The following is a 20,487-nucleotide window of genomic DNA, read 5'->3' on the forward strand; positions in this document are numbered from 1 at the left end:
TTCACGCAGCCCACCTCGGTTTGAGCCGCAACCCCGCACATAGAGTTAGAAAGCTTTTCGAACGATCTTAATGTTAGAATCTTTATGATTGAAAAAAAAACTTTTTTTTAAGCATACAATATCGAAATAATGCTTTCGAATCAATTGAAATATAATCTGTTTGCAACGAATAAGCGAGGTATAAATGCTTTAGTTTAGATACGAAAAATTCATTGCCGATAGTTCCAAATTGACCTGCTAGTTACCGAAGAATCAAAATCAACAGCTAATTGATATTCGATATACTCAAGTGAACACAGTATCAACACACCGCATACATACAAAATCGTTTCTCCATCGAGCGAATGGATGTAACATTCAGTTTCGTCATCCACTCACTAGACAAGCTAGACTGTGGCGGCTGGCTGTCGACTAAAGTTAAAATTGTAAAATGGCATAAATTTATAGATTCCTTTTGTGCGAACGTTCATGCGATGCTTTTTTCTTGCATGACGTAAATCGAAGCAGATTTGCTACTAAATGAAATTCGTGGTGTAAGCAATGATCAAAAATGTCAGCCGTGCGCGAAAAATCAAAGGGAACACATCATAATGACATGATGTGATTGGCTCGTGAAAACAGGTCGATTCTAACCAATTTTTCAATAGTATGCTAATGAAATACTGAAACGACGTTGCCATACATCTTTAAGTTAAATGTTTCCGAATCGATTGGTAGTTAAATCATATCAATCCATCAAAAAATGACTGAGTTTTTATCATTCAAAATTATGATGGAAAAAGATTACGCTACTACACAGAAAAAAATTATGAATTTTACAGGTGACAGAATTTTACAAACGATACAATTCACAAGTACTTAATTTTTCAAATGACGTAATATTCCATTCGCACAGAATTTCACATGTATTTTTGAAACTTTTGATTGACATTCGACCCCAAATAGAAGAAAAGCTTTTGCTTATCTGTACGGGAACTTTTCGTACAGTAATTTCAGGTGTTGCTTGGATTATGTAGTCATTTGCCTATCTACGCGTATTATAAACAATGTCCGCGATGATCGTTGCTTTCACCAGCTGAGAAGTCCGCGTTATGTGTCGAAGAATTCCTAGCTGCTTTCCTTAGTGAAGGGAAGATTATACAACGGTGTCCGCACGCACTGCAATCAAGACCCAAGAGTAAACTGAGGATTTTTATTGAGACCATTTGCAATTGTTCTGTACGCTAAGAAACGCCTACGAAGTCGGTGGAAACGGAAGGAAAAATTCCACAGAAGGAAAATAATACTACGGCCTTGCTTTTGTACAATGGCTACATTTTAGCGAGGCATATTCGAAAAGTTATGGCCATTCGCTTATATATGAAAATCAACAAGTCCTAACACGTAGGTGACGGGTATAGAGAGATGGGTAAGTCGATACCTTTCACGCAGTCCGCGTGGGTTCGATTCCCAACCCCGCACATAGGGTCAGAAAGTTTTTCTGGCCCGAAGAGACGAATTAAAACAAAAAAGTCCTAACTCGTTTCATCTTGTTTATATATATAAGGTCACCACTCGTACAGTTATTTCAGGTGTTGTTTAGATTATTTGCCTATCTGTGCGTACAGTAAACAATGTCCTCTAGAAGTTCGCGATGTGTTAGCTGAGAGGTTCGCGATGTGTGTAAAAGGAAATTTAGCTACTTGAGTAAAGGCTATAGCAGGATAAGCATGAGAAATCTGCCCTCAAAGGGAATTCATATTCACATTCGAAAGGTCATAGACTGGAAACAATTTTCTCAAAGTTTCAACCCTTTAACTGCCATATTGACGGAGCTAGAGTGGTTCTATTGATTTTTATTTTATTTGATTTTTGAAGAAACCGCTCCTCCGAAAGATTTGAAAAAAATCAGGTATGTTTTACGCATTATAGGGAAGGTTTACATTTTGTTTCAAAATTTTTGAAGATGTATTACTTTCATTAAAAAATACTTGAAATATTTGAAACATATTTTTTCCCTCTTCTAAATTTTGCACCACCCCGGATTTTTTAGTGATAAATAAAGAATTTTTGGACATGTTAAAGTGGTATATTTTCATATTTTTAAAAAATGTGGACGACCACAATATTTGATTTTTTCTAAAAAAATAAATAACAGTCGACCACGCGTCCCCATCAAGTTCTGTTAGAAGGAAACGCAAGGTGCTTTATTCTAGTAGTTTATGCAACTCAAGCGCAGGGCTTAGAAACCAAAGTAACGAAATGGACGAAATGAGTTTCAACCTTTGCATAATACATACACGATCATACTTCGGGTACAACCTAGAAAACTAAAAAGCAAGAACTTACTGGTATGTGGTTCAACGTCGCGAGTATCACACATATGAATAACCTTTCGAATGTGGTATAATAATATGAATTCCCTTTGGGGACAGATTTCACATGCTTATCCTGATATAGTCTTTATCAGGAATTATACCTAGTTTACTGGGTAAAAGGAAAGTTATACAATGTAATGTTAAGATACAGGAGAAAATTCAAGATTTACATGAAGAACATTTCTAAAACACCACTGTACAGTCCCGATTACTTCCTTTTCCCTACTGTTAGCAAAGGAGTAAAAATTTCTGAAGACACCAAAATCAATCAAAATAACACAAAACTCGTGTGTTTTTGGATGAATGCTAATAGTTTTTGCGGACACCCATTGACATAAACTCGTTGAGTTATCTACCTGTAGTTATGAAGATTTCACTCTCCAGGCCAAAACTACAAATAACCTGCACATACTTTGTACTTTTGAGAGTACTCCATAACAACGCCGTCAAATTTTCTCTTAAGCGCTCTTGCTTTCAATCTGGTTTCCAACTTCTCGTGCCGATTGGAGGTTTGGCTCTTCTCTATATAAAGGTAAAAGAATTGCTAGAAACCGACGTCGTGAAATGTAAGTGTATGTATGTATCTTCTTGGGAATCACTAAACTGATTTTAAAAGACTTAGGTTCGTTTGAAAGTAACTATTGAGTGATTCGCTCAAATGGCTACCCGGATAAAAATTCATTCCCGAAAATAGTTTATGCATACCTCATTATACTCTTGTCTCCGACAAGCAAAATAGCTTAAAGTGATATTCTGGACGTTGAATAAAAAGCTTAGATAGCTAAAAAGAATACTTAAAATTGTCACTCGCATGAGCAGAATAATATCTAATTGAGGTTTTTCCAATACCAAAACAATAGCACAGCCAAATTAAAATGTAGAATACAGTGATTAAACCTGTATTCGAATTATCTTTGAAAAAACAAGAATGACGAATTATGAAATATGTTGGTTTTATATCTACATAATTATACACTGAGGTCTCTTTAAACTTGGCTGATATGTACCGCGTAAAAAAACCGCTTCGCTTCGAAATTCCGAGTAAAAAAATAGCAAAACTAAAGAAATTTTTTTTATACCAAATATCTTAGAAATGCATGAAACGTTGAGATATGGTGCAATCTAAAAAAAAATTTGGAAGAAAAACGACTTAGGGACTTATCTTAGAAAATCTGCGTAGAAAAAAAACCGCAAAATTGAAGAAGTTTTTTTTATGTCAAATGTTTTAGAAATGCATGAAACGTTCAGATCAATCCAGAAAATAAATGTTTTTTTAATGAAATAGAAAATTTTCCGAGTCCTAAAAAAATTCAGGATAACACCAGCTGATATGTGCATTAGAAAATTTGAAGTGTATTAGTAACATTTTTTGCCACCGCACTTTACTGTAATGTCCCTCGTTAATCGTAAGAGTGATCCATATTGATATGAAGTATATTTGATGAGACTTATGTAAAGGAGGACTCAAAAACCCTTCCAGGTCCACAATACTTTACTGTCGTACTTGGGGAGGATGTGAGCGATGCGGACAGGTCGATTCAAGTGGAGAAATTCGGTCAAAAGATGGCAAGCAATATGTTCCTGTGGTTTGAAGTCAACCATTTTTTACACTGCCGGAACTATAAATGCAGAAATTTATCGATCTGAGTGTTTCCAGAAGAGATTGCTGCCTTTATATAAGAAGCATAGTACACCTCCACTGTATTGGCTGAATTTAGCGTCGGCTCACTATGCCAAAACCACTCTCAATTGGCTTGCGGAAAAGGGTATAATTTTCGTTGAGAAAAATATCAATCCACCATATTGCCCTCAACTTCGCCCCATCGAACGTTACTGGGCCATCGTGAAGAGGGTCTTTAAGAAGACTGGTAAGGCAGCTGGGAACATGCAGGAGTTCAAAAAAAAATTGGGTTCAAGTGTCCAAAAAATGCGATGCAACACTTGTCCGGAACTTGATGAAGAGCGTTCGATCAAAAGTTAGAAAATTCGTGAAGGAATAACTTGATTTTCATCCGGTTTTCATTATGCTCAAGTTTAACCTCGTACAATAAAGGATGGATTTTTAGTTTGAATAAAATATCGTTTTTATCATAATTTTAAGGCAAAATTTGTGGATAGCTTATTTTCGATACACTTCTTAAAACATCCATTATCCTCTCAAGTTCAACATTTATTGACAATGTTGATAGTCGTAAATCGCTAGAAGTACTTGAAATCCCTAGACCTACAGCGATTTCCGCTAGTCCACATAAAACGGGAAAATTGAACTAAACACTAAAACACCTAAACAACCCGCAATATTTCCATGACTCCACCGCTTTGAAGTTGATACTAATAGAAAAAAAAACATATCCGGCTCACACTAGGCTAACTGTTCATATCCCTACCAGCAAGAGCAAGGGTAATAAAAACAGGCGCCTGGTTCGCCTTATCCTGTAGTCACCTTGTCCTAGTTTCGTGATGCTAATATTATCTTACTGTCCCCAGCTCTGTGCAGTAGCTAACGGGATACGTACAAAAGATTTTCACTTGACTGGTACGTTCAATGGAAACGAGTTTTCTTTCATCTGTGTTTTTTTTTGGTTTCTATATAAGCTTCAATATCTTACAGACAATTATTGAGATTCCAGAAAACGGATAATCCCTTTAGATTGATTCTAGATTACGCCAGTATACATTCGAGATTAGTCACGCCCTTTGTGTGCCAGAACAAAGTAAAAAGTAAGTATAATTATTTTCACTTTCACACGGTCACCACCACCACCAATCCAAAAACTCGGTCTCGATATCGAAAGCCATTTACCGAAGCCCGCAGTTGACACGACCGCATTCAAAGTGCGTTCGTTCCATAAACGTTTTTCGTTCGAAGATCGAAACAGCTTTTGTTTTGTTTCCTTCATTCGTGCCGCCTGCCAGCGGAATTGCTGCAGTGTTTTACTGCATCAACAAACCGAACCCGAGCGAGGTCCATTCGCCCCAGAAGGATAGTGGAACCAATACCCCGATATGAGCAACATCTGATCGAACCGAGCCTACACACATCGCACACTACAATCGACGACCGACGCTTGGGCAGTCAGCTGGAAACTGGTTTTAGCTTTCAGCTGGTCTCCGTGGGACAGGAGGCTTTTGAAAACCGCAACGAAAATACTTCAATACTGAACTTGAACTAGACAATGATTGTGGAGTAGCGAAATTGAGTCTTTCAGAAATAACTCCTGTATGTATAATAAGAAAGGATAGGCTATGACATCCAGCGTTGATAGGGCTCGATGTTACTATTTATTATTATGGTATCACTTAAATAATTGAAAGCTCCGCATTTGTGTTTGTAATAATGCATCAATCAGTATGCTTATTATCCTAGGTAAAGAAAACACCTTTCAGTCAAATGGCAACTTCATCATCCGATGCCTAATCTCTAGTATACATATAGTAACGCATATTTCTTTTTACAATCTTTTTTTTTTCTCATTTCTAAATTCGCAGTTTCGATTTATCAATTTTTATTTTTCAATCGTTTATTTCCAACTCCTAATACTCATTTCTCTTGTTTTTCATTCCTAACTTTGGCTTCCTTTGGCTGCTCGGCCATCCATGGAAGTTGACCATCAATGTCAACTTTCCCTCTCTGAGCAGCCTAGATAGCCGTGTAGTGTCGGTAGCGGTTTCCCAACTGGCTAAGAATAACGCTACGGTACACCTGTACCGATGGTATAAGTCCACCAAACAGGTAAGCCGTGTGGCTTCCGGCGGAATTATTTTTTACCAAGAATTGATCCACTGGTTTCCTGTTCCATGTCGTAAAAGGCCACAAAAATAGGAACTCCTAAGTCAAGGTGTATTTCCGTACCGATGGCTGAATGGCTGCAGGAGGTTAAACATTGCAGTCGTAAACGGAATATCTTGGATTTTTCCTCAAGGTGGTGTACTATCCCCACTTTTATGGAACCTAGTCGCTGATAGTTTGTTAAGGAAACTTAATAACCTTGGATTTCCGACTTATGGTTTTGCCGACGATTATCATATATTGATGACCGGTATAAGCATTAACACTCTCTTTGATTTAATGCAGCAAGCCCTGCGATCTGTTGAACAATGGTGTTGTCAGGTTTGGATTATCTGTAAATCCGGGCAAAACATCAATGGTGCTTTTCACTCATCGTAGGATAATTACAGGAGCTCGTCCGTTGCAGTTCTTTGGTTCAGGGGTCACTGTGGTCGATCAAGTTAAATACGTCGGGGTTATTCTTGACTCAAAACTGAATTGGTCTGCTCACATTGACTTCAGGATTGAAGGAGCTTGCATGGCTTTCGGCCAATGCAGACGAGCTTTTAGAAAATCATGGGGACTCAAACCCAGATATATTCATTGGATCTACACAACTATCGTTAGACCAATTTTAGCATATGGTTGTCTTGTATGGTGGCAGAAAGGAGAAGTCGCGACAGTTCAGTAGAAGCTAAATCATCTCCAAAGGATGGTCCTAATGGCGATGACAGGAGCATTCACGACAACTCCTAATGCTGCTCTAGAGGCGCTACTGTGTATTAAACCACTACATGTGTTCCTAAAACAAGAAGCATTATCTTGTGCATACCGTCTTACTGGCGCAGCTTGCAAACTTGCGCTCAGACAAAAGCATTTCTACCAGATTTAAATCTGAAAATGTCAAAGTGTCTACTGCATTTTTCCAAGTATCATTGCAGTATTCTGGTCAGAGCTCTGACTGGACAATGCAAACTCAATTATCACATGGCTACTATTCAACGTGCTGAGTATTATTCGTGTGATTTGTGTGAATGCGATTATGGTACTTCATATCATCTGATATGTAACTGTCCCGCATTGACGCAGCTACGTATCCGGGTTTTTGGTTCTCCATACATGGTTGAGTCTGTGTATGCGGAGCTAAAATTGAAGGATATTCTCTCGTTTCTCACCCAATGTGATAAGGAGCTATAGTCAGAAGGGTTCATCGTTCTTCCTGGAGTGAATGAATCCCTTCTGTATTCACCTTAAATAGGGTTTAGCAGATTGTTTGGCATCCTTTGGGGGGTACCGAATTTACTTCTGCTCGTACATACTGCGAGTCGTTCTGCATTCTTCCGAGAATGGTGTCGCTTTTGTAAGATCTCTAAATTCTCTCGGGGGTTGGAGGTTTTATTAACAGCAGACTGTTCGGGACCTCGTAGAGGTTCAGAATTTCCTTCTGCTTCCACTAAATGTGATCCTCAGCAGATTGTTCAGCATCCCTTAGGGGTGCAGAATTTACTTCTGCTTTTATGTGTTTTTGTGTCGTCAATTTTTCCCATCCTCCTAGTCCAACCCTTACCATTTCCTTTCAATCCTTCCCTCTTATATATCGGGAAAATGATGCTAAAAACAAATTGATGGCAAGGCACAAATCTCCAAATATCAAGGGGAACGTGCCATTTGAGCCAATTTGTTCTGATTCCTGATGATTCCTGATTCATGTCAATAATGAATAAGAAATAGAAAAAATAGACTTGAAAATACGAATCAACCTCCTTAAAACCGGAGAACTGTTCCACCAATGGAGCTAACCTGAAGATGTTCTGTCAGCAGTCGATAAGAGTCTTCATATGGTTGTTTGATATCAGAAAACTGCTACTTAGATTTTCGAATCGAAAATTTACACAGTGATTTTGACAATAGGGCAGTCCCTTCTTATTTACTAATTTTCATTTTTTCTTTGTGTTTACTTCTCGTATCTAAATATATACTTTTCTATTCTTATTTTTATTGATATAATACTAACTTCCAATATTCAATCGCCAACATTCAATTTCTACTACTTTCACTTTCACCTATCTCTAATTCCCACTTTATGCTATACAAATGGCAACTTCATCATCCGATGCCTAATCTCTAGTATACATATAGTAACGCATATTTCTTTTTACAATCTTTTTTTTTTCTCATTTCTAAATTCGCAGTTTCGATTTATCAATTTTTATTTTTCAATCGTTTATTTCCAACTCCTAATACTCATTTCTCTTGTTTTTCATTCCTAACTTCCACTATCATAGTTCGAATCTCCAGTTTTCAATTTCTCAACTTCACATTCATAATGCTCACTCTTCATTTTCCTATTTCCTTTTTCATTTGGTTTACCTTTTTTAACTAATTTTTTTTTATTTTCTGGTTTTTTCATCTCTTAGAGCAAGTTCAGTAGCTGCAAGATTCATATGGGTGGTCTATAAGCCGTTTTAGTTTTATTTATTCGAATAGTTCTACTGTCAAATTTAAAACTGGTATACGCTGCCGTTCTATTTATTCTATATTTGAAACACAGATAAAACGCTGTTGAGGCTGCCAGTTTATTTTGTTATAATTTCTAGATTTAAATTTTAAAACTGACATAAATTATGCATCTAGATCTAGAACACTACTGGATATGCCCTTAGCTTGTGAATTTGGTAGTTCAATGCGTAAGTCGCTGGGCTCACAAGCCAGTTGTCGTATGTTCGAGCCCTAGCCTAGGAAGATTATTAGTGCCGTAGTACTTGCCATGCAATGATTCTGTACGCTATGAATCGGCTGCGAACTCTGTTGAAATAGATAGGCCAAATTCCACGAAAAGAATGTAATTCCAAGACTGCTTTTTCGTACGAGAAATTGATTCGATTCCCAATCTTCAATCGCCAATATTCAATATCGCCAAATTCCGATTTCGAGTTTTCAACTATTAATTTAAATTCCCCAATTTCCTTATTCTCAATTGCAAATTACATTTCCTATTTCCATCCTCGAATTTCTAATTCCCTTTTCCATTTTCAATTTTTGCTTTTCATTTTTTTAATTAAAAAAATTTCATTCCATTTCATTTTTCATTTGGTCAATAGAAATGCACTGTGTCTTAAAAATTTATGTTTTTTGCCTAATTGCTTATCTTCGATTTTGATTTCAGATTTTTTTGTTTGTTAGCTTAATTCGCATCTAAATTCTAAATCTTCAATTTATCAGCCAACGTAAATTTCTAATCACCAATTCTGTATAAAATGTTCGAAACGACGAATGTAACAATGAGAGATTCTCTGTGTTTACTTTCGATTATTGCGAAACATTCCTGCTTGTTTCGGTAATTTCTTCAGTGCAGATTTGAAGATGATAGCTTTAGTTATTATTACCGGTAAATAATTGGAATGAAGGATTACTAACAGTACCGTAATAATCGAAAGAGAAAGTAAACAAAGAGAATCTCTCATTGTTACATTCGTCGTTTTGAACATTTTTTACAGAATTTTTCTTTTTCATTTTCCAATTTCTACCTCCCATTCTTCATCTTCAAATTATAATTCTTACTTCCCTTATTTTAACCTAAAAACTCAAATTCCTACTTCCAAAATGACAATTTTCGATTTCCACTTTCTATTCCAATTCTTAATTCTCGCATTCTTTATTCGAATGTGCAAATTTCCACAAGTGATTTCCGCTGTCCTTATTCCAATTTCCAACTTCCACTTCTTAATTTGTTATTTCTGAATTTTACTGCCTAATTTACCTTTTTCAGTTGTCAATTTCCATTGCCATATAGAAATTTTCTTTTTCTTTGCAATTTAGTAATTTTTTCAATTCGCTTATATTGATTTTGGGTTCGGATTTTTCGTTTTATATTTTGTTAATTTTAATCCCATTTCCAAACTCTAGCTTTCTATTTGTATTTTTCCTTTGAACAATTTCGGAAATTAATAGGAATTCATTAGACTTCACGTACTCTGATCTGGATGAAAATGTGCACACGTTTTCAGTATCACAAACAGTTCATTTTGCTCGAATCGTGCAATTCAATTTCGAATGGTTGATGTATTTTATGCACTCGTTGTAACTCAAAAACTGTAAATTGTACATAATTGAAGTCCAAGATGATATAGGAATTCATTTGCATAACACTAACATTAAGAACCCGTGCAAACTTGAGCAATAATCAATTTTTAATTTTAGATTTTCTCACTCTAACTCACAATTTCCACTACCTAATTTCAGATTTTCCATATTTCAGCTCCAGCTTGTATGGAGGCTTTTTGATTTCTTTAAGTTGATACTTAGCCCTTGGTTTTTGGTCTTTAATTTTAGTCCTCAGTCCTTATTTTCAATTTCTTATTCCTCAATTCTTATTATATCTTCCTTCTTTCTTATTCCTTATTCCTTATTCCTTATTCCTTATTTCTTATTCCTTATTCCTTATTCCTTATTCCTTATTCCTTATTCCTTATTCCTTATTCCTTATTCCTTATTCCTTATTCCTTATTCCTTATTCCTTATTCCTTATTCCTTATTCCTTATTCCTTATTCCTTATTCCTTATTCCTTATTCCTTATTCCTTATTCCTTATTCCTTATTCCTTATTCCTTATTCCTTATTCCTTATTCCTTATTCCTTATTCCTTATTCCTTATTCCTTATTCCTTATTCCTTATTCCTTATTCCTTATTCCTTTTTCTTTATTTCTTATTCCTTATTCCTTATTCCTTATTCCTTATTCCTTATTCCTTATTCCTTATTCCTTATTCCTTATTCCTTATTCCTTATTCCTTATTCCTTATTCCTTATTCCTTATTCCTTATTCCTTATTTCTTATTCCTTATTCCTTATTCCTTATTCCTTATTCCTTATTCCTTATTCCTTATTCCTTATTCCTTATTCCTTATTCCTTATTCCTTATTCCTTATTCCTTATTCCTTATTCCTTATTCCTTATTCCTTATTCCTTATTCCTTATTCCTTATTCCTTATTCCTTATTCCTTATTCCTTATTCCTTATTCCTTATTCCTTATTCCTTATTCCTTATTCCTTATTCCTTATTCCTTATTCCTTATTCCTTATTCCTTATTCCTTATTCCTTATTCCTTATTCCTTATTCCTTATTCCTTATTCCTTATTCCTTATTCCTTATGCCTTATTCCTTATTCCTTATTCCTTATTCCTTATTCCTTATTCCTTATTCCTTATTCCTTATTCCTTATTCCTTATTCCTTATTCCTTATTCCTTATTCCTTATTCCTTATTCCTTATTCCTTATTCCTTATTCCTTATTCCTTATTCCTTATTCCTTATTCCTTATTCCTTATTCCTTATTCCTTATTCCTTATTCCTTATTCCTTATTCCTTATTCCTTATTCCTTATTCCTTATTCCTTATTCCTTATTCCTTATTCCTTATTCCTTATTCCTTATTCCTTATTCCTTATTCCTTATTCCTTATTCCTTATTCCTTATTCCTTATTCCTTATTCCTTATTCCTTATTCCTTATTCCTTATTCCTTATTCCTTATTCCTTATTCCTTATTCCTTATTCCTTATTCCTTATTCCTTATTCCTTATTCCTTATTCCTTATTCCTTATTCCTTATTCCTTATTCCTTATTCCTTATTCCTTATTCCTTATTCCTTATTCCTTATTCCTTATTCCTTATTTCTTATTCCTTATTCCTTATTCCTTTTTCCTTATTCCTTATTCCTTATTCCTTATTCCTTATTCCTTATTCCTTATTCCTTATTCCTTATTCCTTATTCCTTATTCCTTATTCCTTATTCCTTATTCCTTATTTCTTATTCCTTATTCCTTATTCCTTATTCCTTATTCCTTATTCCTTATTCCTTATTCCTTATTTCTTATTCCTTATTCCTTATTCCTTATTCCTTATTCCTTATTCCTTATTCCTTATTCCTTATTCCTTATTCCTTATTCCTTATTCCTTATTCCTTATTCCTTATTCCTTATTCCTTATTCCTTATTCCTTATTCCTTATTCCTTATTCCTTATTCCTTATTCCTTATTCCTTATTCCTTATTCCTTATTCCTTATTCCTTATTCCTTATTCCTTATTCCTTATTCCTTATTCCTTATTCCTTATTCTTTATTCCTTTTTCTTTATTTCTTATTCCTTATTCCTTATTCCTTATTCCTTATTCCTTATTCCTTATTCCTTATTCCTTATTCCTTATTCCTTATTCCTTATTCCTTATTCCTTATTCCTTATTCCTTATTCCTTATTCCTTATTCCTTATTCCTTATTCCTTATTCCTTTTTCTTTATTTCTTATTCCTTATTCCTTATTCCTTATTCCTTATTCCTTATTCCTTATTCCTTATTCCTTATTCCTTATTCCTTATTCCTTATTCCTTATTCCTTATTCCTTATTCCTTATTCCTTATTCCTTATTCCTTATTCCTTATTCCTTATTCCTTATTCCTTATTCCTTATTCCTTATTCCTTATTCCTTATTCCTTATTCCTTATTCCTTATTCCTTATTCCTTATTCCTTATTCCTTATTCCTTATTCCTTATTCCTTATTCCTTATTCCTTATTCCTTATTCCTTATTCCTTATTCCTTATTCCTTATTCCTTATTCCTTATTCCTTATTCCTTATTCCTTATTCCTTATTCCTTATTCTTTATTCCTTATTCCTTATTCCTTATTCCTTATTCCTTATTCCTTATTCCTTATTCCTTATTCCTTATTCCTTATTCCTTATTCCTTATTCCTTATTCCTTATTCCTTATTCCTTATTCCTTATTCCTTATTCCTTATTCCTTATTCCTTATTTCTTATTCCTTATTCCTTATTCCTTATTCCTTATTCCTTATTCCTTATTCCTTATTCCTTATTCCTTATTCCTTCTTCCTTATTCCTTATTCCTTATTCCTTATTCCTTATTCCTTATTCCTTATTCCTTATTCCTTATTCCTTATTCCTTATTCCTTATTCCTTATTCCTTATTCCTTATTCCTTATTCCTTATTCCTTATTCCTTATTCCTTATTCCTTATTCCTTATTCCTTATTCCTTATTCCTTATTCCTTATTCCTTATTCCTTATTCCTTATTCCTTATTCCTTATTCCTTATTCCTTATTCCTTATTCCTTATTTCTTATTCCTTATTCCTTATTCCTTATTCCTTATTCCTTATTCCTTATTCCTTATTCCTTATTCCTTATTCCTTATTCCTTATTCCTTATTCCTTATTCCTTATTCCTTATTCCTTATTCCTTATTCCTTATTCCTTATTCCTTATTCCTTATTCCTTATTCCTTATTTCTTATTCCTTATTCCTTATTCCTTATTCCTTATTCCTTATTCCTTATTCCTTATTTCTTATTCCTTATTCCTTATTCCTTATTCCTTATTCCTTATTCCTTATTCCTTATTCCTTATTCCTTATTCCTTATTCCTTATTCCTTATTCCTTATTCCTTATTCCTTATTCCTTATTCCTTATTCCTTATTCCTTATTCCTTTTTCTTTATTTCTTATTCCTTATTCCTTATTCCTTATTCCTTATTCCTTATTCCTTATTCCTTATTCCTTATTCCTTATTCCTTATTCCTTATTCCTTATTCCTTATTCCTTATTCCTTATTCCTTATTCCTTATTCCTTATTCCTTATTCCTTATTCCTTATTCCTTATTCCTTATTCCTTTTTCTTTATTTCTTATTCCTTATTCCTTATTCCTTATTCCTTATTCCTTATTCCTTATTCCTTATTCCTTATTCCTTATTCCTTATTCCTTATTCCTTATTCCTTATTCCTTATTCCTTATTCCTTATTCCTTATTCCTTATTCCTTATTCCTTATTCCTTATTCCTTATTCCTTATTCCTTATTCCTTATTCCTTATTCCTTATTCCTTATTCCTTATTCCTTATTCCTTATTCCTTATTCCTTATTCCTTATTCCTTATTCCTTATTCCTTATTCCTTATTCCTTATTCCTTATTCCTTATTCCTTATTCCTTATTCCTTATTCCTTATTCCTTATTCCTTATTCCTTATTCCTTATTCCTTATTCCTTATTCCTTATTCCTTATTCCTTATTCCTTATTCCTTATTCCTTATTCCTTATTCCTTATTCCTTATTCCTTATTCCTTATTCCTTATTCCTTATTCCTTATTCCTTATTCCTTATTCCTTATTCCTTATTCCTTATTCCTTATTCCTTATTCCTTATTTCTTATTCCTTATTCCTTATTCCTTATTCCTTATTCCTTATTCCTTATTCCTTATTCCTTATTCCTTATTCCTTATTCCTTATTCCTTATTCCTTATTCCTTATTCCTTATTCCTTATTCCTTATTCCTTATTCCTTATTCCTTATTCCTTATTCCTTATTCCTTATTCCTTATTCCTTATTCCTTATTCCTTATTCCTTATTCCTTATTCCTTATTCCTTATTCCTTATTCCTTATTCCTTATTCCTTATTCCTTATTTCTTATTCCTTATTCCTTATTCCTTATTCCTTATTTCTTATTCCTTATTCCTTATTCCTTATTCCTTATTCCTTAATTATTATTCCAAATTCACAGTCGTAATTTATCAGTTTTTCAGTAACAAATTTCCAGTTACAAATTTTCAGCTAAAAATTTCCATTTACAATTTCCTGTTACAAATTTCCAGTTACAAATCTTTAGTTACAAATTTTCAGCTAAAAATTTCCATTTACAATTTCCTGTTACAAATTTCCAGTTACAAATTTGCAGTTATAATTTTCCAGTCCTAAGTTTTCAGTTCCAAGTTTCCAGTTACAAATTTTCAATTACAAATTTCCAGTCACAAATTTTCAGTTACAAAATTCCATTTACAATTTCCTGTTACAAATTTCCAGTTACAAATTTTCAATTACAAATTTTCCGCTACAAATTTCCTGTTACAAATTTTTAATTACGAATTTCCAGTTACAATCCAGTTTCAAATTTCCAGTTACAAATTTCTAGCTACAAATTCCCAGTTACAAATTTCCAGTTACAATTTTCCAGTTCCAAGTTTCCAGTTACAAATATCCTATTACAAATTTTCAGTTACAAATTTGCAGTTATAAATTTCCAGCTGTAAATTTCCAGTTACAATTCTAGTTACAAATTCCCAGTTGCAAATTACCAGTTACAAATTTCCAGTTACAAATTTTCAATTACAAATTTCCAGTCACAAATGTCCAGTCGCCGGCGAACGACCAACAGGTTAAAGCCGGGTATAAATAAACGATATAAAATATCCAGTTACGAATTTCCGGTTCTTAATATCCAGATCCCAACTCCTAGTTCTCAGTTTCGAGATCTTGGTTCCCTGTTCCTGATTGTTTTTCTAAAGTCTAGTTCATAGTTACTAGTTCTAAGATTTTTGTTTTCGGTTCTTAAGTTCCTAGTTTTCATTTCCCAGCCCTGGAATATTGTTCTTAGTTTCCCTTTCCAGTACCCAGTTTCCAGCTCTTACACACTTAGAAAAAATCGTGTAAATTTACGTTTTTATAGATACACATAAAAAGAGTGTCATAATTAACTTAAATTCACAATTCAAAACACGTTTTTTGTTTAATTTACAATTAATATCATTAATTCAAAGTTAATTTGATGCAGGTGTGACCAGTTAATGTTATTACAAATTAAAAGACGGCTCTTTGGTCAATTCTATATAAAATGTTCAAAACGACGAATGTATCAATGAGAGATTCTTTTTGTTTACTTTCTCTTTCGATTATAGCGAAACATTCCTGCTTTTTTGCTTCAGTGCAGATTAAAAGATGATAGCTTTAGTTATTATTATCGGTAAATAATTGGAAGGAAGGATTAATAAGAGTACCGCAATAATCGAAAGAGGAAGTAAACAAAGAGAATCTCTCATTGATACATTCGTCGTTTTAAACATTTTATACAGAATTTTGTCAAAAAAATGTATCTTTTTTTCGTCGTTTGGCCGGTAACGAAAAATAAATGTTTTGACAAGAAACCAATTGACTAAAAAGCAGTCTTTTAATTTGAAATTGACTTCACAGTTAATTTAGCTGAAGTATACATCGATACAGACATAAAAATGATTTTTACATGGTAATAGATGTTATATTGTGTCATCACCGAAGAAATCATGGCCTGCTTGATTTTACGTCCAGCGTAAAGCCCCTAATTTCATCTTACTCTTAAAGTCAATCTATCGAACAGATCGCATTCTATCTAATGGTTTTCCTATATGAGATTTCTACTGGAACTGCGATGATTGGGGGTGCCGTTACCCTATTACTTGCTTTTCCTGCGTTTCCATGTTCGACGCTATACGCATTATTCTTTTCAGCAGCTTAACGCTCAGTTTTGTGTTTAGCAGCTTGATTGGTATGAACACTGAATTACATGTTTCGTTTAACGTAACTGTGGGATATGTTAAATTTCATGTTTGACTGCTGTCAGAGATTTTCTAACAAACATTCCAATTTAATGTTATTTTATTTCACCCCGATTTTAATTTTTTTTGCCGGGAATAAATTTCAAAAATAAAACTATTAACTTTTTTTCTGGATCCAAAAACCCTTAGCCCCATCAGAAATCGAACCGAGTTCGGTTAGTGCCGAAACTATGCAATGTCGTTCTTTCCTGTATTATCAGCTTTAATTTGCAATCACTGACCCTTCGTTCGATGAAACAAAACGATTATTCATCCTAACAAAAAATATAAATAATGTGATAAACGGTGCTTTCTCTCTCCTAATTCCTCAAGAAAATTGTATAGTTTTTGAAAACAGACTTTGAAAAGATAACGAATAAATGTAAATAATTTCTGTACTTACATTAGCTGTATCACAGTTGGGCGATGCTAGAAAACTCCGAATCCGCACATCCTGGCTCCCTGCGGGATAATGATGGTTGAGCACACGTTCCAAGTTGGGCTGGTTCCTTTCGACCGTCAGTCAGCAGTCAATCAGTCACGGAAGCCTTAAACGCACGACACAATTGGATTACGCTTACTTCCGAAAATCAGTACTACACGATGTACACCGAAGTAAAATCAAACACCGAAAATGTCTTCGCTATTCCTAAACATCCAAAATTATGGAAGGCAAATTGCTGATGCAAAAAAATAAGACAACACCGCAACAAATCACGCACCGATGGTTCACTCCGCGATGCAACACAAACCCAAACTGGTGGTGGTGGGTTCCGACCGAGCACGGCTAACCTTTCTGTGTGCCGACGCGTGTCACGTTTCACTGGCTTGCGTATGTTCCGCTTCTGCCTGTTACATCGCACTCTACCGCCACCCACTCGTTACACGCGAGAGCGAGAGCAAACGAAAGAGAGACGGCGCACCAGAAAGCAGTTACAGCGTTACACAAACAACGGCGAGCGAGAGGGCAAAAACACACGGCACACTCCTCTGTCTTTCACATCATGGGGTCTGGCCTGCTCGGAGGAACCCGGAGAGCTCACTATATATTCGAAGAAGATACATGCACTTTAGTAACACTTGGCAACACGTAGCTACAAATTATAAGTATTCTGCATCAAAAAAAAACCTCGTGCTCGAGCAAAATTAATATAGAACGGCTGGTCCAGATAAAGGCAACCTTAATCACACACCAACCAGGTAATACGACCAGGCTAGCGAACTGTCATTGCGGAAAATAATTCACGTCGACACGACCACAAGCACGAATTCTGCATATGAACTCACACACTCTGGCGCCAGACTGATTTTGATTTTCCTTTGCCACGGGCAAGGATAGCGTAGCTTCCCGTTTCAATACACTTTACAATACTGGCACTGGTGGTTAGATGGATGGTAGATTGGTTGGTTGGTTGGCCAGCGGCCGTGTAACGTGAACGCGGAACACAATGTCGAGGATAACAATTAGCATAAAACTGAAGTGAAGGACACCCTTGTTGGTTTGCTTCTTTACACTCACTACAAATGCTTCATCCTGACTGAGCAATTGGCACACCACCCACCAGAAGAATTTCCCTTCAAGAATCACTACTTCAGACTTTTTACAGCTGAAATCGGCAATTTACTTTTCGCTTTTCTTTTCCCTCGCCTGACTGATTTCAACCAACGGCCACGACTGGTATCGAATCGACTGCCTCTGTCAGATGCTTTACTACACTGCTCTGTGTGTATTTGGGATTTACTATTGTACCACACTGCTGCTGATATCGATTCTTTGTGTGTTGTGTGTGCAGTTCTCTCCGCCGTCCCCGATGAAGAGCTTTTTTTTTTTATTCAAGAATATAATGTTTAAGGCACACTGCTTAAGCTCTAAGATGCCAAGGGCTTTTACTAATTTAAAATTTACGACTAACTTAAAACTAGGGTTGTATCATTAAGTAATGTCATATTTGGGTCGCAGTGGTTGACTTTGGCAGATCCAGCCTTCATGTGGTGATCGGCCGGTGAATTGAATATTTCATGAGAGTCTACCATATGGCGTTGGTGAATATTCATGTTGGCCGCATTCTTCGGTCCGTGTGGGTCCGCGGGGTAGCGTCGCGTAATGACGCGATGCGTGTTGACTGCACGCATAAAAAATTGTTGAAATTGAATTGAAAATATTGATTAATTGTTATATTAAGTTAAAGTTCATCAGATAATGATAGTATGATTTTCCATCGAACAGTGTTGAAATTTCACGTGTCACGATCACAATTTCGAAGCGCCCTCCCTGGTTTAGTACATATGAGTTACACACAGGCGCGTATCCTGTATAGGGTTTTAGGGGTTCAAAACTCAAGAAATTATTAGGGGAGCCAGGGGCTAGACCAGACACGTGGTTGAACCAGACAGCTGAAATAAATTATAAATCTGCTATTTTTTCGATTCATGGATTGACTTTGTAAACGTGCTTGAAGATGACGTGGTAGAGGTGACGGTTGAAAACCAAATTTTAATGGATTTGTTTTTCAATTTCCAAAAAGTTTCCGATTTAGCTCCGGTCTCCCCTATGTTATCAAAACACTCATTTCTTTCTGGGTACGCGCCTGGTTACACATCCTTGCAAATGTAAAACCATTAGATGTAATGTCACAAGCAATTAAGCAATTGATTCAATTACACGGAGAACCCTTCGATCATGAAATTGCGATATCGCAGTTTTTTATTTTTGCGATAGTTGATTTAGCTAATTTATTTTTGATTCAACCAATATGGTTTTTGATTTGCATATATTCAAGTAGTTGAAAAATATGTTGTTTTGAATGCTGTCAAATGCCGGAGACAGTTGAAAGCAAAACAATAATTGCAATGCAAAATCAACAACGTTTTTAGTTGAAATCTGTTCGCGTCGCTTCAAAATGTCAATGAAAACAGCATCAATGGTTAAAGCGTTTGGTGAAATTGTGTTCATTCGATTTGAGAAATTCATGATAACAAGTGTTTATCTAACAGCGGTGTTGTGATAAAGTTAACCTTGTTTAAGATGAAAAAGAGTTGGTGACAAATTAGAAAATGTTAATAAATGATCATCTCGTAATCTTTTAGGTATGCGCAAAAATTTTATGCTTCAAATTCGATCATTGATTTACTTCCAGCAGACTGTTTTACTTCCAGCTGTTTGATACCGATGATGATGTTCATGCATTAGCAATAAAACGCTTTTCGACATGAATTTAATTTATGAAAGTAACAGGAGCGAAGGGTTTCAAACACACAGAAAGCGCTGCGATTGAATGGCGCGTTTGAATTGCCGTCGCAAAATTCCAATTCTCAGCGGTTGATGCACCCAAGCTCATATAAATTGACTCAAATTTTCGCAAATCAATAACATTGTTCGAATTGATTCAACTATTTGCAATGTCTAAAACAAATAAAACCGATTTTTTTTTTCAACTAACAGAATTTTGTTTCAATAACAACACCAATTATTTCAACTAAAATATTTGTTGAAATTGAAAGGTATGTGTCCTCACTAATTGACAGCATTTTTTTTCAAACAGTTAAATTAGTTGTTTCAACCATCGTTTCTGCTAATCGAAAAACAAAAATGACAGTTTAGTTAAAACAACAATTTTAACCAATCGAATTCAGAAAATCAACTAATATTCTGGTTGAAATGGGATCGCGGGTGGTTCTGTGTAGTTGCCAACCTCCTCCGGAACCCCTGTTGACTTTTGCTTCATCTTAAGTCTCTGCACTCCCGGTGATCTTGGATCGAAACAGAATTCCCTATCGGAGCACATTTGCTCCTTTGAAATGCTGAAGGCTGAGATTTTTAACAGTTCCGTTAGCGCAATCGAAGCGGCGCCATTGCCGGCGGTTGATCATCATCTGACTTTATCAGCATTTGACTGTACCGCCCCGGAGAACATTTTTGTTCTTCGAATAATTTGATTTTTTTTGTTGTGAACACGACT

General features: G+C 34.9%; 1 protein-coding gene across 10 annotated transcripts in view; it reads right to left on the bottom strand.

Moving 5' to 3' along the window:
* Positions 1 to 18,323, bottom strand: part of LOC131430898 (uncharacterized) — a 128,902-nt gene extending 110,579 nt beyond the window's left edge. For 2 of the 10 annotated variants that reach the window (XM_058596149.1, XM_058596158.1), the window contains exon 1: positions 16,932 to 17,546. The gene's annotated coding sequence lies outside the window, so the exon portion shown is untranslated. The other 8 variants (XM_058596156.1, XM_058596154.1, XM_058596155.1 and 5 more) reach the window with 8 other exon arrangements.
* Positions 18,324 to 20,487: the final 2,164 nt, after the last annotated feature.

Source organism: Malaya genurostris, chromosome 2 (assembly GCF_030247185.1).
Source record: "Malaya genurostris strain Urasoe2022 chromosome 2, Malgen_1.1, whole genome shotgun sequence".
NCBI lineage: Eukaryota > Metazoa > Arthropoda > Insecta > Diptera > Culicidae > Malaya > Malaya genurostris.